This window comes from Gorilla gorilla, chromosome 17, assembly GCF_029281585.2.
Source record: "Gorilla gorilla gorilla isolate KB3781 chromosome 17, NHGRI_mGorGor1-v2.1_pri, whole genome shotgun sequence".
NCBI classification, from domain to species: Eukaryota; Metazoa; Chordata; class Mammalia; order Primates; family Hominidae; genus Gorilla; species Gorilla gorilla.
In genome coordinates this window covers 40,754,174-40,779,882 of record NC_073241.2, presented here as the reverse complement: position 1 = coordinate 40,779,882, position 25,709 = coordinate 40,754,174, and the positions used below count along the sequence as shown (strand labels likewise).

At 42.6% G+C, this 25,709-nt stretch overlaps 1 protein-coding gene across 5 annotated transcripts in view; it reads left to right on the top strand.

Annotated features, from left to right (window-relative positions):
* Positions 1-2,496: 2,496 nt before the first annotated feature.
* The window catches only part of RALBP1 (ralA binding protein 1), a 62,808-nt gene continuing 39,595 nt past the window's right edge, over positions 2,497-25,709 (top strand). Inside the window, exons 1-2 of one of the 5 annotated variants that reach the window (XM_055368639.2) lie at positions 3,050-3,230; positions 8,726-8,800. The gene's annotated coding sequence lies outside the window, so the exon portion shown is untranslated. The other 4 variants (XM_055368641.2, XM_055368640.2, XM_004059177.5 and 1 more) reach the window with 4 other exon arrangements.

The window sequence follows — 25,709 nt, the reverse complement described above, 5'->3', positions numbered from 1 at the left end:
TGGCCTGTGGCTGCTGGTATCTTTGCTCTGTTTTTCAATTCACATTTTTATATTTACCCTGACTTTCTGGGCTTTGTCCCTGTGTTTGCATAGCTGTGGCTAGTCAATGATTTGGCAGTGGTTGCACTCAAACACCTTGATTTGGGAGTCTTCCTCCCTCTGCTAATGGATCCGTGTGTGGATTAAGGAATACATTCACAGTTGCCACCAGTTCTCAAGTCTCCCTTGGCTTTTACTTAACAGGTCTCTTGGGTCAACCCCAGGCAGATGCATAGTTTCCCAATCAGTCAGAGATGTGTGGAGATGTAATTAACAAATAGAGTATTTCTGTGGGGAAGTAGACTCTATAAAAAAGGATGATATTTCTAGAGTTGAAAAGTACAGGCTGGAGTGCGGTGGTGTGACCATAACTCTTCAATGACTCTTATTTCTAAAATCTCCCTGTTATATTTTTGACTGGCTTGCCATTTGCCCCACCTGGGACTGTAACCTCAGGTAAGCACAGCTGTGGGTTTGCCCTGTTCATTTCCATATGAGTTTGTCACTTTTAGTTGGCAAAGCCTTGGGTTTTTGATCACCCGCCCCAAACTGAGTCCATCCCTCTGGCAGCAAAGCTGCTAGTTTTCTTGGCTATTCCTACCCACACTGGCAAAACTGCAGCTCTGGTGCAACAGGGTGGGAGAGAAGCAGCCTCAGGCCAGAAGGCCACAGACATCTACTGTCCCTGCTAGCTGTTTTTGAAGAATAGATGTTTCTCAAATTGTTTTCCGTATTTGTTTGATTTCCAGTGCTCTGAAATGGTTGTTTTTGCCAATTTATCCAATTTTATACTGGTTTTGTGTGCAGAGAATTGCTGACTATGCCACACAGCCATAGCTAAAAGTCCCTTCCACAGTTTTTTACGTAGGAACCTGTATTAGTTAAGACCTTTCAGAGTCATGTAAAAGAAATCCAACTGAATTAGTTAGGACTTTTAGAATTTTAATATGAACTGGCTTAAACAATACAGGAAATTTGTGGTTCACAATTCTGGATAGTCTGTAAGATGGCCTTGCTCACAATCCCGAATAGTCTATGGGATAGTCCATAGAATCAAACAGGTGAGGTTTGATACTGCAGCTCAAATCATGCCAACAAACACAAGGTTCTTCTCCATCTTTCCCGCATTCATTTGACAGTACTGACTTCAACCCCAGGCTCTACTTGTTGCCCTCCCTCTAAACTCCCATCCCTCTAGGGTTTCCCCTTATAGGAGGAAAACGGTTGCCACATTTCCAGGCATCATATACTTACACCATGCTAGAGGAGCAACGAAGCTACAGTTTACTGGAAGCCTCAGCCCCAGTCTTTGTGGGTTCATTGTTTCTGACTGGGCTTGTGACCATCTCTGCTGCTAAAGGGAATGGTTATGTTGCCTGGCTTAAATGGAAGGAATAAATGCTCAAGTGGCAGCCAACAAATACATTCTATATCCACACATATTGGCTCCAAATAATAAATCAATGAATGAGTGGGCTCACCCACTTAGGCTCACATGCTCACAGCACTTAAAGAACTCCACAAACCATGCCCTCCAAATGAAACCACGGTCTACATTCTGCCAGCTCTTTCTCCCTTTCCATTTCTCCTTTCTTCTCTTTCACGCCCTCACCTTTGGCTAGGCCACTCGATGTTGCAAGAAACACGTCCATCAGCAATTGCCTCAGTAGAAAACTCCCTCTGCTCCCCTCCTGCATCCACATAGCAGCTTCAGGCAAGGCCTCCATAAGGCCCAGCGTGGATCAGTGCCTGCCCCTTGGCCGAATCAGTGCTGTCACAGGCAGAGAATTGTCACTGCCATGCTCACCTGCCCAACCCAGTGGTCAGAGGAGACTGTTCTACTGCGAGAGGAGCCACGAGAAGGCTTTTCCGAAAGTCAAAGACCAATGGCTACTTCAGACCATCCCGTATCCACTCGTGGGAGGCCCCTGAATGAATCTAAGGCCCCAGGGGTTGAACTTTACTGAGTAGGGAGCGCAGAGTACTGGGACAAATTTACCGCCCGCTCTGAGGAAAGCTGATGTGGGAGCAGAGAGCAAGATGGATAGCAGCGGCCAATCTAAACGGGCAACGAAGTGCCACAGAGTGCTGCACGTAGGAATGCGAGTGACAGGGAGGGTCGTCTATTCCAAGTCCCTCCTCTCCCCTAATAAACTGCCACATTTCAGAAAACACGAAGACTGCTGAAGCCGTTTCCAGCCTTCGCTACGCATTAGCAGAGCAACTCAACAAGCCTGGGTGAAAGGCTTCTCGAAGAAATTCAGTTATCTCTACTGCCAGCCAAACACGGACTGGGCAGCTTTCCTCGGGGGCTGCTCGGTAACTGCTGAGCCGGGGGCGCGCTGAAGCCCTGCAGAAGCCCACATCCGCTTCAGGAATTCCGTGGATGTTCCCGACAGAGGTTTATTCCCGCCTATCCCTACAGGCCCACGGCGCTCTTTCCTCCAATCCCACACCCAGTCGAAGGCGGGGCAGCCGCCCCACCCAGCGGCAAGCCGGGCGGCCCCCAGTCTGGTTTAACAGGTTGGAACGACTAAAGCACGCTGGCGCAAGGAAAGCTCTCAACTTCGGGAGCTGAGGCGCAGGCTGGCCAGAGCGTGGAGAGGAAAGCCCTTTCCATCCTCAAGGCCGTTGCAGGAGATGCCCGCGAGCCACCTTCGCCAGCACCACACCGTGGTAAGCCGTCCGTCCCCGAAACCCGCAAGGCCACCGACTGCGCAGGCGCCTGCAGAGCACTGGCGCTTGGCGCGTTCTCTCGCGCTCTTCTTCAATCTCCTCAGCGAGCCTGGGGACGAAGGAGGCGCGGTGCCTCCTGGGTGTTGTAGTTTGCTTCCTTGGCGAGAGGCCTTCGGACTGGCTGGACGCCGGGGCCTTGTGAACTACGCCTCCCAGTGCGCCCCGCGCGAGAGCCCAGGTCGCCTGCCCTTGACGGCTTCAGCCGTCTGAGCGGAGAGGAGGATCCGGGAAGCCGGCTGCGGCGGGAGGAGGGAATGCGCGTGCGCGCTGGACCGCCTCGTCCCGTTCCGTCCCAATCATTGTAAACAGGCGGAGGTTGGGCGGGGTGGGAATGGGGCGCCCGAGGCCGGCCTGGGGCGCAGCGCAGGAGGCGGCTCCGGTGGCTGCGGCGGCAGCGTGAGCGCGAGGAGGCGGAGGCTGCGGCGGGGCGGACGGTCGCGCGGCGGCAGGCACAGGTCAGTCGCAGGGAGCGGTCGCGTGCTAGGGTCGCGGCGATACCCCTGGAGTGCCCGAGGAACCCTCTCCCGCGCCGGCCTCGCGCCCGCGTCTGTCAGGCAGCGTGTGGGACTCGGTGCTCGCAGCGCTCGGGTTTGAAGTTGGGGGTGGGGGGCGTGGCTGCCCCCTGCGTGGGTTCCTCCCCGGAAAGCTTCGCCCCAGTTTTCGCCCCCCTTGGCCGTGCGTCCCTCCCACTGGCCGACGGGCCTCCCTTCGTGGCGTCCTCGTTTGTGGTGCTCTCGGGGGCCGGGGGTGGAGAGTTAGGAGTCCCCAGGCCTCGGGGAAGCTCTTGGGGGGCGCCTGGACAGAGGCTAGGGGACCCAGCCCTCACGGTTGGTGGATCGTTCCCGGCATAGTGGCCAGGCTCCGGGGCTTACCCAAGGGACCAGGACAGGCTCCTGGTGTCGCCCGCCGCTGGCACTGAGCAGTGGGCGCCTTTGGGTGCTGCGATCCTTCCTTCAGGTTTCAGTGGGAATGGACGGACAGATCTGAAGTTGAAAATTCTTTTCACAACTCATGTTCAACTATGTGTGTTGTCAGAATGCTCTTAATGAGGTCAGTGTTCTCCCTCTTTTTTTTAAAACTGATCGTTGTGAGAGTGAAACAGGTTTTACAGAATATTTAACACCTCCGTCTTCCCTGAAGTAATTCTGCTGTTTCAAGTTTTGGGATTCAGTATTACAAAGCCTTCCTCTTGAGCAAGGCCTAGTACAGTTCTTCAAGGTCCCTAGCATGTTAATTCGAGGTGTTTTGAACGTGCATGTACAGGAAGTGCAGCCGTTTGGCCGTTGAGTTAGTGCTCCATCCAGGCTTGTTAGAAAAGCTTTCGCTGAATTTTTAATTTAGTGGAGTGGTCATGTTCTAATGCTGCAGTACTTTGGGGAGTATTCCATTATACTTGGCAGTTATTAACGAAATACTGAACTTGTGATAAGGTTTTGTTTTGGTGCTCAGCATTTCTAAATGAATAAGTGGGACTGTGAATAAGAAAGATCACCTCACTTTCTGTTTTTAGAGTTATTGTGGTTATTTGATAACACCTTTCTGTCTTTGTGAAAATAATTACTGTAAGCTGGAGTGGCGGTAGTAGGGGTAGGAAGGAGGTCAGTAGAGTGGTTTCCACCTCTCATTCAAAGTATCTGGTAGATCCAAGTGGGGTAGGTTAACAGTAGCTTTTTTTTTTTAAATTTTTTATTTTTTGAGACAGAGTTTCGCTCTTGTTGCCCAGGTTGGAGTGCAATGGCATGATCTCAGCTCACCACAGCCTCTGCCTCCTGGGTTCAAACGATTCTGCTGCCTCAGCCTCCTGAGGGGATTACAGGCATGCGCCATCACGCCCGGCTAATTTTATATTTTTAGTAGAGACATTTTCTCCATGTTGGTCAGGCTGGTCTTGAACTCCCGACCTCAGGTGATCTGCCCGCCTAGGCCTCCCAAAGCGCTGGGATTACAGGCGTGCGCCACCGCGCCCTGCCAACAGTAGTAGCTTTTGAGAAGTGACTCTTTAAACAAGGTATCTCGAAACAATGTAATACAACTTAGTTTGCTTTCTCTTCAAGATATTGTTTCTAATTATGGATCTTATCCGGACTATTTCTCCCCTAATTTAGAATAGGAAAGTGGTATCAGAAAGTGCATAATAACTTTAATTTGTACAGTTATATTTGCATAGTTGTTTGCTTGGCAAGAAGAGATCGAGCCCAGCATGTAACCCAAAAGAATATTGTTTCTGTTTTGAAAGATCCCTGATAGAAACTTATGTTAGTTTGTATAAGAGGGTACAAGGAAAAATGCAGATTATTTAGAATACAGGAATTACTATGTAGAAAGTACTGTGACCAGGTGAAGAGGACTTAAAGATACAGAAGGCGATGTTCCTGCCTTCAGGGTAGTTGAACCTTATCTCTTACTTTAACTGTCAACAAGTACAAGATTGTTTTGATTGAAGAACATATGCGGGTACAGTGGATGTACAAAGGAGATAGTGGTCAATTTCTTAAAGTGAAGAAAAGAGCTGAAGAAGAGGGAAACTGTAAGGAAAAACTATGTAGAAGGTGATGAAAATCAGGAGTGTACAGGCATAGAAAGAATGGGCATTTAGGTAGATCCAGGAGCAGTATGAGAAAAAGCATGGGAGTCTAAAATTAGAGAGTAGCATCTGCAAAAATAGCAAGTATAATACAGGGTGGTGGCAAGACCTGAAACTGGGGAGATAGGCAGAGACCAAATTATGGATCTTGCAGACCATCAGAATAATTACAATTTTATTTTATAAGCAAATAGGAGTCATTGAGAGGACAAAGAAGAGACCTAAGCCAGCTCAGCCCATTTTTAACCCTCTGCTATAGGTCAGGCACTGTATTAGGTACTGTATATTTTATGTCCTTAAGCTTAAAGAAGGCTTAGTCATGACTAATGCAGAAATTGGGGGGCTGGGGCAGGGATGGGGAAGGAACTTTTAGAGGGAAGGGTGGGCAGAAACGTAGGTGAGAAAGAACATGGAACACTTTTTTTTTTTTTTTCCAATACAGACACCATCACTCAGTTTTATTGGTTTTGTCGTATTAGCCTCTGAAGTAGGCAATTATTGGTGTGAACATACATTTTAAAAAACATCTGGAGTCAAGAGTGCACGAGTGTCAACTCAGTGCAAGTACTGTTGGTTAGCATTATGTCCTGAGGATGAAATCGGAGGACCAACAGGCCCAGGAGGCTTCACAGCGAACACCACGTGCCTCACGCCCAAAAGGACAGCAGACCACACTTCAGAACGGAACCGCCTTCTCCATGTAAACTTTTGACGTAAACTGTGTGCTTCACGGTGGCCTCTTCTTCTCCGAGAGCCTCTCCTGCGTCCCGAGTTTGGGAGTGGCCCGGCCGTGCTCAGGCCCAGGCGGTGGAGGCCTCGGTGTAGTAGTGCCGTGCTTGTCGACGTTCCCAGGAGTACGGGTTCAGAAGCCCCCTCTCCGGTGGATTGGCAGCTTCGCGGTAGCTGGGCTAGTCTTCGTCTGGAAACTCAGTAAAAACAGTCGGCGCTGTCCGCCTGAGCGCGGGTTTCCTACTGAGCTAGAGGCCAGCCTGCCTCAGGCGCAGAAGGGTTTGCCGCCGGCCTTGGTCAGGGCAAGCAGCTCCCTGGTGACGCCCAGAGCTGGGGTGTCCTGGGGCGCGGCAGGCGGAAAGGCACGCGCGGGCCAGGGGTGCAGTCAGCACAGAATATGGAAGAGAATGGGAATTTGTTTTCTGTAGCTGTAGCATTAGTTGTGGTGATAAGTAGCAGAAGATGAGGTTGCAGGTATCCTCAAAAGTATTGCGTGCCATTCCAAGGACCTTACCATTTTTTCCTGCAGATAACAATAGGGTTTATGTATTTTAATGAACAGAGAGACATGATATGATTTTTCTTTTTTTTTTTTACTTTTTTGAGATAAGGTCTCACTGTGTCACCCAGGCTGAAATGAAGTGGCACTCACCGCACTCCATCATGGCTCACTACAGCCTCGACTTCCCGGGCTCCAGCCATCCTCCCACCTCAGCCTCACGAGTAGCTGGGACCACAGGTGAACGCCACCACACCTGGCTAATTTTTTTGTATTTTTTTTTTTTTGTAGAGATGGAGTTTTGCTGTGTTGCCCAGGCTGGTCTTAAACTTTGAGTTCAGGCAGTCCACCGCCCTCGGCCTCCTAAAGTGCTGGGATTACAGGTGTAAGCCACCATGTCCGGCCAAGATTTTTATTTTAGAAAGATTATTCTGGAATTGTAGAGTAAGGATTTCAGAAGGGATGGAGAGAAGGTAAGAATGGATGTAGAAAGACTGTTTAGGAGGTTTTTGCACTAATCGAGGTGAGAAATAAGGGTCCAAACTAAGGCAATGTTAGAGGGGTTATGGAGGAGGAGGGTAATAGAAATATTTAGAAAGTAGAATTCATAGGATTCAGCAACAATTGGATATGGGGAGTGAGGGAAAAATAATAGAATAAGATGACTTGGATTTTAACTTGGGCGATTGAAGAGACAGTGGTAAAATATACTGAGATGGGGAATTCAGGAAGAGAAGCACATTTGAGGAGAAACAGTATTTTAGCTTCTGAACATATTGAGTGGAAGTTATCTGTGAAACATCCAGGTGGAATCATCTGCTATGGAACTGTGAATGTGGATTTGGAGTACAGTAAAACAGGCTATATTATGAGTGGTATCTGAATTCTTTGATTTAGATAACACCAAATAAGAAGAGTTTGTTAACATAAAATAGTTCTGGAAATAGGCCTTGGAGAACATTTAAAGCCAGATAGAAGAAGAGCTGGGAAAGGAAATTCCTAAGTGTTTGGAGATGTAGAGAAATCATGAGAAAATGTCATAGAAGCCAAAGTGGGATCTGGCACCATCACAGCTCACTACAACCTCCACCTCCTGGGCTCAAGCCATCCTCCTACCTCAGCCACTCAAGTAGCTGGGACTGCAGACACATACCACCACACCTGGCTAATTTTTGTATCTTTGGTAGGGATGGGGTTTTGCCATGTTGCCCAGGCTGGTCTTGAACTCCTGGGCTCAAGCGATCTGCCTGCCTTGGCCTCTCAAGTGCTAGGATTACAGGTGTGAGCCACTGCATTGGGCTGGGATCATTTTTAAAGGAAGTTATACTTCACAATCAACTCTAAAGAAAAAATATAAATTAATTTTTTTTTTTTTAAAAAAGGAAAGCCTCAGGCACAGTGGCTCACACCTGTCCTCCCAGCACTTTGGGAAGCTGAGGTGGGAGGATTGCTTGAGCCAAAGAGTTTGAGACCAGCCTGGGCAACATAGGGAGACTGGCGTCTCTGCAAAAAAAAAAAAAAAAAAAAAGCAATTAGCTGGCTGTGGTGGTGCACACCTGTGGTCCCAGCTACTGAGGAGGCTGAGGTGGGATGATCGCTTGATCCTGGGAGGTTGCGGCTGCAGTGAGCTGTGATTGTGCCACTGCATTGCAGCATGGGTGACAGAGTGGGACCCTGGCCTAAAAAAAGGAAAGCCATACTTCAAATGCTTTGAAAAGTTGAGCGAAAGAAGTTATTAAGAGTCTATTGATTTGGTATTGAGGAGGTTATTCAATTTGATAACTGTGTGAGAACAGTTTTGATAGAATGGTTGGGGGATGAGGTAGGTTTCATTGAGTTGAGGAGTTGAGGTTAGAGAGTGGAAAAGCATATGTAGATTATAACAAATAAATCAATTTTAGCCATGAAGGGGAGAATAGAAAGAGATGGTAGCAGAGGGTGATAAAGGGTTAACAGAGATTTTTAACATGACAAAGACTTGAACCTGCTTTTCTTTTTTAAAACAGCTTTATTGAAATATAATTCATGTATCCATAAAATTCACCCCTTTAAATTATACAATTCATTGGTATGTAGCATGTATTTATTCATTGGTCCGTGTGACTTAATTTTTTTTTTTTTTTTTTTTTTTGAGACAGAGTCACTCTCCGTCACCCATGCTGGAGTGCAGTGGTGCAGCCACAGCTTATTGCAGCTTGACTTCCCAGGCTCAGGTAGATGATCCTCCAACTTCAGCCTCCTGAGTAGCTGGGACTACGGGTGTGTGCCACTATGCCTGGCTAATTTTTTGTGTTTTTTTTGTGGAGACGGGGTTTTGCCATATTGCCCAGGCTGGTCTCAAACTCCTGGGCTCAAGTGATCCACCTCTCTCGGCTTCCCAAAGTGCTGGGCTCAATGAGCCACCACGCGCAGCCTCATTGGTTTTTAGTGCAGATGCTTCTCTACTTTTCTCTACTTACGACACAGTTACATCCTGATAAACCTATAGCAATTCGAAAATATTGTAAGTGGAAAATGCATTTAATGCACCTAACATCATAGCTTAGCCTCGCCTACTGTAAACATGCTCAGAACACTTACATTAGCCTACAAAATCCTCTAACACAAAGTTTATTTTATAATAAAGTGTGGAATATCTCATGTAATTTATTGAATACTGAAAGTGAAAAACAGAATGATTTTATGGATACCATGTAAAGTTGAAAAATCCCAAGTTGAAACATTGTATGTTGGGGACAGTCTGTATATACAGAGTTGTACAGCCATCACCACAGTCAATTTTAGAACATTTTCATTACTCCCCCAAAAAAACCTGCTCCCCATTAGCAGTAGTCACTCACTATTTCCCCTGCCCTCATTAATCTACTTCTGTATCTCTTGATATTTCAGATATTCTGGATATTTCACATAAATGAAACCATATATATCATCTTTTGCAACTGCTTTCCTTCACTTAATGTTTTCAAGGTTCATCCATATTGTAGGATATATTAGCACTTCATATTTTTTATTGCAAAACAGTACTCTCTTATCTGGATATACCACATTTCATTTATCCATTTATTAGTTGAACATCTAAGTCGTTTCTCCTTCTTGACTATTGTGAATAATGCTGGTGTGAATATTCATGTACAAGTTTTTGTGCGGGCATATGTTTTCATTTCTTGTGTATATACCTAGGAGTAGAATTGCTGGGTGTGATGTTATACAATAAGAAATATATATTTGGTCTTGGTCTCTGGTTCCTAGCCTAGAACTTCAAAGATCCTTGGAACTCCCTGAGTAATAGAGGTATTAGAGCATATTTTGGTATTCATAAGTCTCTTTCAGTCACATCTGAATTTATGCTAATAAAGTGATTCTTGGTAGGCCCCTAGACAACTTCAGGATGGAAGCTGGTTGCCAGAAGAACCAACTGTGTTGATTAGAGAGTTGGAACTTGCAGCCCCACCCCTGGATGGGTGAGGGGGTGGTGGTGAGGACTGGGTATTGAGATCAGTTATCAGTGGCCAGTGATGTAATCAATCATGCCTGTGAAATGGGACCTCCATAAAATCTTCTAAACAGTGGTTTTCAGAGAGATTCTGGGTTGGTGAATGCATCCTTATGCTGGGAAGGTGTTGCTTCAACTTCATGGGACAGAAACTCCTATACTTGGAACCCATCTTGGCCTCACCCTTGTGCCTTTTGATTTGGTGGTTTATTTATATTCTTTATAATAAACTGATAGGCATAAGTAAAGTGTTTCCCTGAGTTTCGGTGAGCCATTCTTGCAAATTATTGAACATGAGGAGGGCGTTGTGGGAACCCCTATTTATAGCTATTTGGTCAGAAGTACAGGTGGCAATGTGCAGCTTGTGGCTGGTAACTGAAGTGAGGGTAGTCTTGTGGAACTAAGCCTGTGGAGTCTGACATAAACTCTGGGCAGTTAGTGTCAGAATTGAATTATAGGGCACTCAGTTGGTGTCTGGAAAGTTGGAGAACTGTATTGGTATGGAAAAACACTTCCACATGTGGTGTCAGAAGTGTTGTTAGAAAACAGCTCATGTGGTAACTCTTGTTGAACAGTTTGAGGAACTGCCAAATTGTTTCCCAAAGCGACTGCACCATTTTATAATCCAGTTCTCCAATTTCTCTACATCTTTGCCAATACTTGCCATTTGCTTTTTTAAATTTTAGCTATCTTGGTGTGAAGTGGTATCATGTTGAGGGTTAGATTTTCATTTCCCTGGTGGCTAAGATGTTGAACATCTTTTCATGTGCTCATTGGCCGTTTGTATATTCTCTTTGTGGAAATATCTACTGAAATCCTTTGTCCATTTTTGAATTGTATTGTTGGTTATTGAAAGAGTTCTTTGTATGTTTGGTTACTAAATGTTTATCAGATACATGATTTACAAATACTTCTGTTTTCTGGGTTGTCTTTTCACTTTCTTGATAATATACTTTTGATGCATTAAAAGTTTAAATTTTACAGTATAATTTATCTGTTTTTTTTGTTTGTTTGTTTCTTACACAGGCTTTTGGTGTCATGTCTACATTGCCAAATCCAAGGAATGAAGATTTATTCCATACTTTCTTCTAAGAGTTCTGTGGTTTTAGTTCTTATATTCAGTTGTTGGTCCACATTTTTATGTGGTGTGAGACAGGGGTCCATGTTTTTTTGTTTTGTTTTGTTTTGTTTTGTTTTTGAGACAGAGTCTCACTCTGTCGCTCAGGCTGGAATGCAGTGGCACAATCTCAGGTTACTGCAATCTCTGCCTCCCAGGTTCAAGCGATTCTCATGCTTTGGCCTCCCGAGTAGCTGGGATTACAGGCGAGCGCTACCACACCCAGCCAATTTTTGTATTTTTACTAGAGATGGGGTTTCACCACATTGGCCAGGCTGGTCTCGAACTCCTGGCCTCAAGTGATCCGCCCACCTTGGCCTCCCAAAGTGCTGGGATTACAGGCGTGAGCCACTGCGCCCTGCCAGAGGGAGTCCACTTTTTTGCATGTGGTAATCTAGTTGTCCCATCCTCATGTGTTGAAGAGACCATTATTTCCTGATTGAGTGGTCCTGATATCCTTGTTGAAAAATCAGTTGACCACAAATGTCTGGGTTTTTTTCGCCTGGACTCTTTGTTTGATTCTCATGGTTGATATAGCTATCCTTATGCCAGGTACCATGTGCTGTTTTGATTACTGTAGCTTTGTAGTACATTTTGAAATTGAGATGTGTGAATTCTTCGACTTTGCTGTTTCCAGTATTTGTTGGCTCTTCAGGGTCCCTTGCAATTCCATATGAAACTGAGGATCCATTTCTGTAAAAAAGGCCATTGGAATTTTAATAGAGATTGCATTGAATTTGTAAAACATTTTGGGTAGTATTTCTGTTTTAAAAATATTAAGTCTTCCAATCCATTAACAATAGGATGTCTTTTCACTTATTTAGTTTGTCTTTAATTTCTTGCACAATATTTGTAGTTATCAGTGTCAAGTCTTTCACTTCCCTGGTTAAATTTATTTCTATTTATTTTTTTAGGTGCTGTTGCAAATGAAATTGTTTTTTAAATTTGTTTTTAAATTTGTTTTTCACAATTGTTTTTCACAATTGCCTAGTGTTTAGATATACAACTTATTTTCTGTCACCTTATATTGTGTGACTTTGCTGAACTGCTTATTAGTTCCCATAGTTTTCTAGTGTATTCTTTTGAGTTTTGTATATAAGATCACGCTGTCTGTAAACAGAGATAGTTTTACCTCTTCTTTTCCTATATGGGTATCTTTTATTTATTTATTTTTCATTCCTAATTGCCCAGGCTAGAACTTCCCATACAATGCTAAATGAAAGTGGCAATAACAGACTTCCCTGTCTTGTTCCTTATCTTAGGAGGAAAGCTTCCAGTCTTTTACCATTTAGTATAATGTTAACTGTGGGTTTTTCTTTCTTTTCTTTTTTTTTTTTTTTCTTTTTTTTTTGAGACATGGTCTCGTTCTGTCACCCAGACTGGAGTGCAGTGGTGCAATCATGGCTCACTGCAGCCTTGACCTCCCAGGCTCATGTGATACTCCCACTTTAGCCTCCTGAGTAGCTGGGTCTACAGGCATGAGCCACTATGCCTGGCTAATTTTTGTATACTTTGTAGAGACAGGGTCTCCCTGTGTTGCCCAGGCTGGTCTGGAGCTCCTGGGCTCAAGCTTCTGCTTCAGCCTCTCAAAATGCTGGGATTATGGGCATGAGCCACCATGCCTGGCAACTGTGGGTTTTTCATTGATACACTGTATCAGTTTAAGGATGTTCCTTATGTTCCCAGTTTGTTGAGTACTTTGTTGAGTGTTTGTCAAGTGTGTTGCTTAATTATCTACATATTTTTGAAGTTTTCAACATTTTGTCTGTTATTCATTTTCAGTTTCATTTCATTGTGATCAGAGAACATACTTTGTATGATTTTAGTCTTTTAAAGTTTATTGAGGCATCTTTTATTGCCTAACATATGATCTGTCCTGAGACTGTTCCATGTGCACTTGAGATGGATTCGTATTACATTGTCTTTGGGTGGGGTGTTCTATAGATGTCTGATAGATCTAGTTGCTTTATAGTGTTGTTCAAGTCTTCTTTTTCATTGTTGATCTTTTCTCTAGTCTATCCATTATTGAAAGGGAAGTATTGGGAGTCTCCGTTTATCATTGAACTGCCTCTTCGCCTGTCACTTCTGTCAGTTTTTGTTTTGTATCTTTTGGAGGCTCTGTTGTTATGTGCAGTGTATGTTTACAATTGTTATATCTTGTTGATGGATTTACCCATTTATCATTATATAATATTTAAGAGATAGTCTTCATTGTTTGATATTAGCATAGACTTTCTTTTATTTTTATTTTTTTTGAGACAGAGTCTCTCTCTGTTGCCCAGGCTGGAGTGCAGTGGCACAATCTCGGCTCACTGCAGCCTCTGTCTCCCAGGTTCAAGCGATCCTCCAGCTTCAGCCCCCGTAGTAGCTGGGACTACAGGCATGCACCACCATGCCCGGCTGATTTTTGTATTTTTAGTAGAGAGAGTTTTGCCGTGTTGGCCAGGCTGGTCTCCAACTCCTGAACTCAGGTGATCCACCCGCCTCAGTCTCCCAAAGTGCTGGGATTACAGACATGAGCCACCGCACCTGGCCTAACATAGACTTTCTAGTTCCCTTTTGGTTACTGTTTGCATGAAATCTCTTTTTCTTTCTTTCTCTTCCTTCCTTCCTTCCTCCCTCCCTCCCTCCCTTCCTCCCTTCCTCCCTTCCTCCCTTCCTCCCTTCCTCGTCTCGCTCTGTCGCCAGGCTGGAGTGCAGTAGTAGCACGATCTTGGCTCACTGCAATCTCCGCCTCCCGGGTGCAAGCAATTTTCCTGCCTCAGTCTCCTGAATAGCTGGGACTACAGGCTCGCGCCACCACGCCTGGCTAATTTTTGTATTTTTAGTAGAGACAGGGTTTCACCATGTTGGCCAGGGTGGTCTCCATCTCTTGACCTTGTAATCCACCCACCTTGGCCTCCCAAAGTGCTGGGATTACAGGTGTGAGCTACTGTGCCCAGCCTGGAATATCTTTTTCTATCTTTTTACTTTCAGCTTATTTCTGTCTTTGAATCTAAAGTGAGTCTCTATAGACAGGCTACAATTGCATCTTGTTGTTTTTTGAATCTGTCTGCCAATAACTATCTTTTAATTGAGGAGTTTGATTTATTTACATATTACTGATAAGAAAGAACTTCTGCCATATTGCTATTTGTTTTTGATACATCTTTTTCGTTCTTCAGTTCTTCCATTGCTGCCTCCTTTTGTGTTAAATACATACTTTTCATTGTACCATTTTAATTCCTTTATGTTTCATTTGTTACATATTTTCGTAGTAGTTGACCTGGGATTACAATTAACATCTTAATTTGTAACAATCTAGTTCAGATTAATATCAACTTAATTTTAATAGTGTAGAAAACTTTACTCCTATGTAGTCCTACCCCCTTTATGCTGTTATTGTCACAATTACATCTTTATACATTGTATGCTCATCAACACTGATTTACAATGATTGCTTTATGCAGTTATTTAACTCAGGTAGGAGAAAGAAGAAATACAAACAAAAATACATTTATACTCTTTTTAATATTTACCTACATACTTTCTTTTTTTTTTTTTTTTGAGACAAGGTCTTGCTCTCTTGCCCACACTGGAATGCAGTGGCATGATCATGGCTCCCAGCAGCCTTGACCTTCTGGGCTCAAGTGATCCACCTTGGCCTCCGAAACTGTTGGGATTATAGGCATGAGCCATCATGCCTGACTGTAATTACCTTTACCAGTGTTCTTTATTCATGTGGATTTGAGTATCGTCTAGTTAGTGTTTTTTCATATCAGCATGATGGACTCCCTTTAGCATATTTTTTTAACAGGATAGGTCTACTAGCAGTGAGTTCTCTTAGTTTTTCTTAATCTAGGAATATCTTAATTTTTCTTTTTCTTTTTTTTTTTTTTTTGAGACAGAGTCTCATCGCTCTGTTGCCCAGGCTGGAGTGCAGTGGCGTGATCTCAGCTCACTGCAACCTCCACTTCATGGGCTTAAGTGATCTTCCCACTTCATCCTTCTGAGTAGCTGGGACCACAGGTGTGCACCACCACACCCAGCTAATTTTTTTTTTCTTTTTTTGTATTTTTTGTAGAGATGGGATTTCGCCATGTTGCTGAGGCTGGTCTCGAACTTCTGGGCTCAAGTGATCTGCCTGCCTCAGCCTCCCATATATCTCTTACGTTCTGTTTTAAGGGATTCTGTATTCTTTCTTTTTTTTCCTGATCCTCAGACTGACCTATTTCAATTAACCTATCTTCATGTTCACTGTTTCTTTGTTCTGCCTGCCCAAATAAGCTGTTGAGCCCTTCTAGTGAACTTTTCATCTAAGTTATTATACTTTTCAATTCTATAATTTCTATTAGATTTTTAAAAAAATTCTCTTTATCAATATTCTCTTTTTGGTGAAACAGAGTTCTCTTGCTTTCCTTCAGTTTTTAAGACATGGTTTCCTTTAGCTTTAGAACATACTTAAAATAGCTGATTTAAAGTTCTTATGTAGTCAGTCCAGTCAGTGTCTGGGCATCCTTAGGGACAGTTTCTTTTTTCTTTTTTTGTGAGGCAGAGTCTTGCTCTGTAGCCCAGGCTGGAATCCAGTGGCGCAATCTTGGCTCACTGCAACCTCCGCCTCCTGGGTTCAAGCAATTTTCTTTCCCATCTTGGCCTCCCAAAGTACTGGGATTACAGGCGTGAGCCACCGTGCCTGGCCTGGAACAGTTTCTGTGATTGCTTTTTTTTTTTTAATGGATCATTCCTTCTTGTTTCTTTGCATATGTGTAACTTTTTGATGAAATTGGACGTTTTGACTCCATCGCTATATTTCCTAGTTTCTTTACAGATGGATAGGCGGCTGGATGAGATATAAATAATAATGATTGTCTTTTTAGTTAAAAACATGTAAAATTTAGTTTATTTTGAAAAAGATAATACCCATGGCACATAAAGGTTAAACTATCTTTCCCCCTTTACCCTTTTCTCAGCCGAGATCTCTTTGAAGAGATAAAAACTTAATATTTCCTTGTATATTCTTCCAGAGATGTTTTATGTACATGCAAGTAGTATGTGTGAACATGTAAATACTCTATTGTAAACAGTCATGAGGAAGTAATATGTACAGGAAGGGAATCAGTATTTGTTGACACCTACTGTGTAACAGGCACTGAGCCTGTTTCTTTATATTTGAGGGAAGTGTTTCAAACTGATCACCTTGAACGTTTATACAATTATTTTATGAAGCTTTTATATAAAATGTTATTGAAAACAAAAATACTGGCAGAAGTCATTTGGAATTGCTTCTAGAGCTGGCACCATGTATTGAAGCATGGCAGTCCCTCAACAAGTGAAGGTTAAGTTAGCTCAGAAGCACTAAAAATTGAGAACCAGGTATTGTGATAGGTTGAAAATAAAACTTTATACCATTGCCGATGTTTAAAAATGAGGTATACTTGTCATTTATAAAACTGTTATTGTGTGACTAGAACTTTCTTTGTAAGCTTTTTTATATGTATTGACTTTTCACAATCTGCCATTGATAGGTGCCATCAGATAAATACATAATAAGGAACTATTATTGAGAAATAAGGAAGATTGAGGGGGAGATGAGAGAAGAAAGATTTTTAAGGAAAATGCAGAAATTGAAGTAGAACATTGGCAATTTTCAATGTTTCCTTCCAAAGTAGAAATATGATTTGTTTTGTTTTTGTTTTTTTGTTTTGTTTTGTTTGAGCTGGAGTCTTGCTCTGTCGTGCAGGCTGGAATGCAGTGGTGTGATCGTGGCTCACTGCAACCTCTGCCTCCTGGATTGAAGCAATTCTCCTGCCTCAGCCTCCCGAGTAGCTGGGACTACAGGCATGCACCACCACACCTGGCTAATTTTTGTATTTTTAGCAGAGACAGGGTTTCACCATGTTAGCCAGGCTGGTCTTGAACTCCTGACCTCAGGCAATCTGCCTGCCTCGGCCTCCCAAAGTGCTGGGATTACAGGCGTGAGCCACTGTGCCTGGCTTCAAAATAGGAATATGAATCAAGAACTTAGACTTTCTGCTTGAGAAAATTATGAGAAAAGAAATTGCAGATATAAAGCTGAAGAGAAGCTTACTTAAGTCCATTTTCTTACCACTACTGAGGTAACAAACAATTGAAAAGCAGTGGGTAAAATTCTAAGTTTTTCAACAAAGCTTAGCATTTTAAGGAAAAAAAAAAACTGTATTACAACATTAGAGTTTGCTTCTTCAGATATTCCTCAGGTTACTTTTCAAATTAATGTCTTAGAAGCGTTATGATTGTATAAAATTTTTTTGTAGTCAACTGAAGCCATAAAAGCATCATTTCCTTCCTTTAGGTCTAAATGATGGAATAGTTTTACATGATGATAACAAGTTATAGAATATAAGTTACAAGACAGGAACAATCTGCTAATGTGTGTGTGTGGTGTGTGTGTGTATGTGTGTGTAACAAGTTTTTTTAAACAAATAATGATTGTTACTTTTAACAACTTAATTTGAACTTTTATTATCATAGTTTAGTAAATAGTGCTTTTACTTTCTGCTTTTCTTTAATCAAAATAATTCACTATGTAGGTAAAGAGTTTAGTTACTATGTAACATTTTAATTCCAAATCTTGACTTTTGGCCTATTTTGCCTGTGTAAGATTAGTATTTTTACTTCTGTCTCCAGATTTTATTTAATTCCAGGAAATAATGCAGCAGCTGTTATTTATTTATTTATTTATTTTTTAGGCAGAGTCTCACTCTGTCACCCAGGCTGGAATGCAGCGGCATGATCTTGGCTTACTGCAACCTCAGCCTCATGGGTTCAAGTGATTCTCATGCCCCAGCCTCTTGAGTCGCTGCAATTACAGGTGTGCACCATCATGCCCAGCAAATTTTTTCTATTTTTAGTAGAGATGGGGTTTCACCATGTTGGCTAGGCTGGTCTCCATCTTCTGGCCTCAAGTGATCCTCCCACCCCGGCCTCCCAAAGTGCTGGGATTACAAATGTGAGCTGCTGTTAATTCTTACGCAGTACCTTTATATCCTAGACAGTAATTTTATTCCTATTTTCCATTTCTTTCCTCTAAAATGTTACCTTGTGATAGGGCTTGGCTGTGTCCCCACCCAAATCTCAACTTGAATTGTGTCTCCCAGAATTCCATGTTTTGGGAGTGACCCAGAGGGAGGTAACTGAATCATGGGAGCCAGTCTTTCCCATGCTATTCTCCTGATAGTGAATAAGTCTCATGAGATCTGATGGGTTTATCAGGGATTTCCACTTTGGCTTCTTCCTCATTTTCTCTTGCCACTACCATGTAAAAAGAGCCTTTAGCCTCCCGCCATAACTCTGAGGCTTCCCCAGCCATGTGGAGCCATAAGTTCAATTAAACCTTTTTTTGTTCCCAACTTCTGGTATGTCTTTATCAGCAGCATAAAAACGAACCAATACACCTTAACTGAAATCTTCATGGGGTGGTGGTTCTTACTTACCCAACCAAGATAATTGACCACTTTATAACTTTTGAGCAGCTCTCTACATTTAAATGTTTACAGATCACCTATTAAGGAAACTTCTACTTAGAATTGTCAGCTGAGGATTTTCTCTAACTATCGTGGGTGATATTAGACCTACTTGTTATTCTATATCAGTAGTTAATAATTTAAGGTAATTTTTCCCTCAATCTCATTTTTAGGAAATTTTTTTGAAGAAAATTATAAAAATTAATATATATATTTGCTTTCAAAAATTTAAGTAGGACCCAAATGGAGCCCTTTGTCTCCCCAAGTCCTCTGGTACCACATCCCATACATTAACCCAGATGTCATATCATTTCATCCAGGTATATTTTAGTGTGTATCTCTAACCACAACACAGTGATCACACTAACAAAAATTAACAATTGTTTCTTAATATAAAATATTGAATTAATATTCAGATTTCTCTGATTTTCATAACTTTTTTTCCTAACAATTTTTTTCACTTCTTTTCTTTTTTGAGACAGAGTTTGTCTCTGTCACCCAGGCTGGAGTGCAGTGGTACGATCTTGGCTCACTGCAGCCTCTGCCTCCTGTGTTCAGGCGATTCTCCTGCCTCAGCCTCCTGAGTAGCTGGGATTACAGGTGCACGCCATCATGCCCAGCTAGTTTTTGTATTTTTAGTAGAGATGAGGTTTTGCTGTGTTGGCCAGGCTGGTCTCAAACTCCTGACCTCAGGTAATCTGCCTGCTTTGGCCTTCCAAAGTGGTGGGATTACAGGTGTGAGCCACCATGACCGGCCCCTAACAATTTTTTCAAATCAAAATCCAAATAAGCTCTATACATGGCAATTGGTTGATGTCTTTTAAGTCTTTCTTTTTTTTCAAGGTAATGTGTCATTTTTTTGTAGTATTTTTGTGTTTCTTAACCTTTTACAAAAATAGACTTTATTTTTTTAGAGCTCCGTTTGTGTTAGAGTTCACTCCTGGTATGCTGTACATTCCGTGTGTTTAGACAAATGAATAATGAACATGTGTCCACCACTAAAGTACCAATACAGAATAGCTTCACTGCCCCAACAATCCTCTGTGTTCCACCTATTCATTTCTTCCTCCTCCCTAAACCCTGGCTACTACTAATCCTTCTACTGTCTCTATAGTTTTGCTTTTTGCAGGATGTCATATGGCCTTTTTAATTAACGTCTTTTTTTTTTGAGACAAGGTCTTGCTTTGTCGTGCAGGTTGGGGTGAAGCGCTGGGATCTCAGCTCACTGCTGAGCCTCTACCTGCTAGGCTCAGGTGATCCTCCCATCTCAGCCTCCCAAGTAGCTGGGACTACAGGTGTGCACCACCACACCCAGCTAATTTTTTCTTTTTTTTTTTTTGGGTAGAGATGAGGTTTTGCCATGTTGCCCAGGCTGTTCTCTGACTGCTGTGCTTAAGCAGTCCGCCCACCTTGGTCTCCAAAAGTGCTGGGATCGCAGTTGTCAGCCACTGTGCTCAACTTCTTTTACTTAGTAATATGCATTTACATTTCCTCTGTATCTTTTCATGACTTGATAGCTCATCTCTTTTTAGCACTAAATAATATTCCATTATCTGGATGTACCACAGTTTATCCATTGCTGCCTTTTTTGGGGGGATTTATAATATACCTCCTATAAACATCTATGTGCAGGTTTTTGCATGTACATAAGTTCTCAGTTCATTTGGGTAAATACCAAGGAGTGCGATTGATGGATCATATAGGAAGAGTATGTTTAGTTTTGTAAGAAACTGCCAAGCTTTCTTCCAAAGTGGCTGTGCCATATTGCATTCCTATCAGCCATGGATAAGAGTTCCTGTTGCTCCATATCCTTGCCAGCATTTTTTGGTGGTGGCATTTTGGATTTTGCCATAATAATGGTATGTGGTAGTATCACATTGTTTTAATTTGTAGTTCTCCAATGATACAGTATGCTGAGCATCTTCTCATGTGCTTATTTTCCATTTACATATCTTTGGTGAGGTGTCTGTTCAGGTCTTTTGCCCATTTAAACAAAATGAATTGTTTTCTTACTGTTTAGTTTAAAGAGTTTTTTTTTGTTGTTTTTTTTTTTGTTTTTTTTTTTGAGACAAAAGTCCCCCAGGCTGGAGTGCAATGGCACTATCTTGGCTCACTGCAACCTCTGCCTCCCAGGTTCAAGCGATTCTCCTGCCTCAGCCTCCCGATTAGCTGGGATTACAGGCGCCTGCCACCATTCTCGGCTAATTTTTGTATTTTTAGTAGAGACGGGATTTTCATGTTGGCCAGGCTGGTCTCGAACTCCTGACTTCAGGTGATCCGCCTGCCTTGGCCTCCCAAAGTACTGGGATTACAGGCATGAGCCACCGCACCTGGCCTAAAGAGTTCTGTGTATATTTTTGGGTAATAGTACTTTATTGGATATATTTTCTATAAGTATTTTATTTCAATGTGGCTTGTCTTTTCATTCTGTCAGTCTTAAGACTCTTAATTTTTATGTTCACCCTCCCTCTCTTTTTTTTTCCAGAGCATTAACTAAAGAAACTAAATTGTATATCCTATAGATTTTGCAGCTTGATCTGTGTGATATGAGGTATATAGATCTGTTTATCTATCTGTCCATATATGTTTTCATCCAGAATTCCTGGCTCATAACTCCCATAGCCCATGTTATTTCTTAAGTGACTTAAACAATAAGCATATCTTTTGTTAAAGTATTTTGCCTTTTGTCTTTGGTTCCTGAAGAAGCTTTGAAACAGCTTCTGAGCAATAAAGGTGAAAGACAGTCTTTTGTTATAATGTTGGAGTACTTTAGATCTCAGAAGTAGGCCTCAGAAGACAGATCTCTCTCTCTCTGGCCTTCTCCTGGTCTTTGTTCACTTGCTCATTTTTCTCCCCAAGGCAGGCCATAGAAACTAAAAACATGCTCTAATCTTCCCCCGGCTTTCTGTCCACAAGCTGGCCATAAAGAAATTCTCTGACTTACATTGCCTGATTTTAGGTCATAAGACCCCCATTTCAAAATGGATCTTGTCCCATGCCATGGAGGAAGCAATGCTTCACAGAGAGGCCAAGAAGAATCTGAACAAAACAGGCCTTACTGGGTTTCCCCACTCAATCTATTAGTATTAGATTATACCCTTTTTGTTCAGTCGCATTTCTGCATGTTTGTCCATACTTCAACATGCCTATCCAATGAAGTCTCCATCAAAAATTTAAGAAGATGGGGTTCCGAGAGCTTTTTGATTGCAGAACAGGTAGAAGTTCCCGGAGGTTAGTGTAGCCAGAGAGGGCACGGAAGCTCTACACTCCTTCCTACATGCCTTGCCCTGTGCATCTCTTCATCTATACCCTTTGTGTATCCTTTATAATAAACTGAACATAAGTGTAAACCTAAGTGTTTCCCCAGGTTCTGTGAGCTGCTCTAGGAAATTAATCAAACCCAAGGCAGGGGTCATGGGAACCGTGATTTATAGCTGGTCCCATCAGGAGTGTTACTGGAAAGATGTCCTGATCAGAACCCAGGATAGGGTTCTTAGACCTTACCCAAGAAGGAATTTGAGGAGAGTCCTTAAAGTGAAAGCATTAGTTTATTAAGAAAGTAAAGAAAGAAATGAATCGCTACTCCATAGGCAGAGCAGCAGCATGGGCTGCTTGACTGAATATACTTATAGTTATTTCCTGATTATGTGCTAAATAAGGGTTAGATTATTCATGAATTTTCCAGAAAAGGGATGGGTAATTCCTGGAACTGAGGGTTCATCCCCTTTTTCGACCATATAGGGTAACTTCCTGATGTTGCCATGGCATTTGTAAACTGTCATGGTGCTGGTGGGAGTGTCTTTTAGCATGCTAATGCATTACAGTTAGCCTATAGTGAGCAGTGAGGATGAGCAGAGGTCACTTTCATAACCATCTTAGTTTCGGTGGGATCTGGCCGGCTTCTTAACCACATCCTGTTTTATCAGCAAGGTCTTTGTGACCCATATCTTGTGTTGACCTCCAATCTCATCCTGTGATTAAGGATGCCTAACCTCCTGAGAATGCAGCCCAGTTAATCTCAGCCTTATTTTACCCAGCCCCTATTCAAGATGGAGTTGCTCTGGTTCAAATATCTCTGAGGGAAGCACAGGTAAAACAGCCTAGGGCTTGCAATTGGCGTCAGAAGTTGGAGGCGGGCAGCCTTGGGGACTGAGCCGTCAACCTGTGGAATCTGATGCTATGGATGGTGTCAGAATTAAATTGGAGAACACCCAGCTGGTGTCCACTGCAAAGTTGATTGCTTGCTTGGTGGAGTAAACCCCTATATATCATGGTATAAGAGCAGAGAAAAAACTGATTTTCTACATAATCAGATTGTTTTGTTTGTTTATTTTTCAGGGATAGTGTGTGCATCCATCAAGGAGCTCTTCTCTTTCTATCTCTTGCTCTCTTTTTTTGGTGTTATTAACAGCCGTTGATGATCATTGCCAGTATCCATTTTTATTTATCTATAAAGTGGTGTAAACAAAAAATAAAATTCTAAGCCCCCCAACTGACTGATGGACCCCCCTCTAGGTTAAGGGAGTTTCAAACTAAACCTGAAAAACTAGTTCAGGCCATGAAGGGAATGGGAGGTTGGGCATGCATCATTATACCTTCCTCCCCTTGGAATTCAGACATAACTGACCAGCATTAACATTAAAACAGAGATCTTAAGACTGACAAAACAGACTTTGTAGCAATAAGATACCAAATTCCAATCTGACTCTAGTATAACATCACATGACAGATGGCAGGCCCTGAAAGAAATCAAGGTATTTCACCTCAAAATATATTTATTGGGCATATTTTGAAATAGCCCTGCAAAGCTGTCTCTTGTGGGGAAAATCTGCATTTTCTAGGGAATCCCCTTCCCTTTCCAGATCTTTTTCCCGATCTAGGAGCAAATTAACTAGAGTCTGGCATCTTTTTATGTCTGATAAGAGCTCTGAAACCGGCTACCTGGAGGTTTCATCTGCATGATAAAAATCTTGGTCTCCACAACCCCTTATCTGAACCCAGATGCTCCTTTCTATTGAGTCTAGATCTTTAGATAATAACAACTCTTTCAACCAGTTGCCAATCAGATAATCTCTGAATCCACCTGTGACCTGGTAACCCTGGCTTCAAGTTGTGCTTTATTTCCAGCCGAACCAGGATACACTTTACATGTATTGATTGATGTCTGCCTTTAACTTCTGTCCCCCTGAAATACATAAACTCAAGCTGTAGAACAACCACCTTGGGCACATTTCTCAGGACCTCCTGGGGCTATGTCATGAGTCAGTGTCAGAGGTGTTTGAACCAGAACGTCTCTGTCTTGAATAGGGGCTAGGTAAAATGAGGCTGAGACCTACTGGATTACATTCCCAGGAGGTTAGGCATTCTAAGTCACAGGATGAGATAGGAGGTCGGCACAAGATACAGGTTATAAAAACTGGTCGTGGTAAAGAAGTCGGCCATATCACACCAAAACCAAGATGGCAACGAAAGTAACCCCTGGTCGTCCTGGCTACTCATATATGCTAATTATGATACATTAGCATGCTAAAAGACACTCCCACCAGTGCTATGACAGTTTACAAATGCCATGCCAATGTCAGGAAGTTACCCCATATGGTCTAAAAGGGGGAGGAATCCTCAGTTCTGGGAAATGGCCACCTCTTTCCTGGAAAACTCATAAATAATCCACCCTTATTTAGCATATAATCAAGAAATAAGTATCCTTAGTACAGCAGTCCAGGCTGCTGCTCTGCCTGTGGAGTAGCCATTCTTTATTCCTTTACTTTCTTTTTTTTGAGACTGAGTTTCGTTCTTGTTGCCCAGGCTGGAGTGCAATGGCGCGATCTCGGCTCACTGCAACCTCAGTCTCCCGGGTTCAAGCGATTCTCCTGCCTCAGCCTCCCAAGTAGCTGAGACCACAGGCATGCGCCACCACGCCTGGCTAATTTTGTATTTTTAGTAGAGACGGGGTTTCTCCATGTTGGTCAGCCTGGTCTCGAACTCCCAACCTCAGGTGATCTGCCCACCTCAGCCTCCCAAAGTGCTGGGATTATAGGCATGAGCCACCGCACCCGGCCTATTCCTTTTCTTTCTTAATAAACTTGCTTTCATTTTGCACTGTGGACTCACCCTGAATTCATTTTTGTGCGAGATCCAAGAACCTTCTCTTGGGATCTGGTTTGGGACCCCTTTCGAGTAGCAGTGGTCCTCACATCTGGCTCAGAATAAATCTCTTAAAGTATTTTATAGAGTTTAACTCCTTGTTGATATTCATAATATTCTTTTTTTTTTTTTCTGAGACAGGGTCTGTCGTGCAGGCTGGAATACAGTGGTATGATCTCAGTTCACTGCAGTCTTGACCTTCTGGGCTCAAGTGATCTGCCCACCTCAGCCTCCGGAGTAGCGGGGATCACAGGTTCACACCACCATGTCCGGTTAATTTTTTGCATTTTTGATCGAGACAGGGCTTTGCCATGTTGCCCAGACTGGTCCCGAACTCCTGGGCTCAAGCAGTCCGCCTGCTTTGACCTCCCAAAGTGTTGGGATTACAGGCGTGAGCCACTGCGCTTGGCCTCCGATATTCTTTCATTTCTTCTTTACTTACTTGCCGTAAGATAAACTTGGCAGCATTAATACGTCACTTAGGAAATTCAGGATAAATGCTCGATTTCTTCCCAACTTTATTAATCAGCTATTCAAAAACTGAGGTGTTCCTCTAGATCCTCCAAAGGTGACCAATGAATTTTTATTTTTTAGTATAATTGTGCACTCATGGATTTAAATATAATTGATGCAATTTAGCTTATTGCAGTTGTTTAATTTTATCGATACTCATATTGTCCCATCTTTGGCCAGTGGGAGTTTATTCAACTTGACTTCTGAGTCCTTTTAATTCCAAGCATCATTCATGACTTACTACTTTCTTTTGTGACTGATGTTTCTGCCTTCTTGTACGTATTCTGCTCTTAGACCTGAAATTTACTTAACAGGAACACTTAAAAGTTCCCTTTATTATGTTGTTAGGTTCACACAGCTTAATATGTATTTAC